Source organism: Buceros rhinoceros, unplaced genomic scaffold, assembly GCF_000710305.1.
Source record: "Buceros rhinoceros silvestris isolate BGI_N320 unplaced genomic scaffold, ASM71030v1 scaffold20157, whole genome shotgun sequence".
Lineage (NCBI taxonomy): Eukaryota > Metazoa > Chordata > Aves > Bucerotiformes > Bucerotidae > Buceros > Buceros rhinoceros.
Genome location: NW_010424198.1, coordinates 6,443 through 6,926, shown reverse-complemented (window position 1 = coordinate 6,926; position 484 = coordinate 6,443).

The window sequence follows — 484 nt, the reverse complement described above, 5'->3', positions numbered from 1 at the left end:
TCGCTTGAATTGAGAGCCGTTGCCAGCAGGTGGGAGAATGAGGATTGGGGCTCATGTTAGCAGCAGGCAAAGTTCTGAGGGAAGGGTGGGACCTTTCGCCTTGAGAGGTGGCACTGCCGTGGTTTTGCTTTGGTGCAGGAGGAGGTCCTTAACCTGGTTCCGTGCTGCCCAGATGTGCTGTTTGAGGAGCCTGAATTGCCTTCAGAGCTGTTGATTTCTGGATCTTTGGTTTCCGAATCTGAGGTTTCTGCCTTGGCCAGCTGAGACGAGGAACTGGGAGAAGTTCAGGGATGCTGCTCGTCTCTGTGCGCATCCTCGTTCACTAATTGCTGTTTGAGTAGCGACACGTGACAACATTTAGTTTATTCTCTTGAACACACCCCAAACCCTTTGGCTGGATGTCAGACCATATTGTTTTCTTTGTCTTAGAACTGAAAATAAAAGTTCACGACGGACCAAGCAGGAAGAAAGCAAGAAGCAGCCC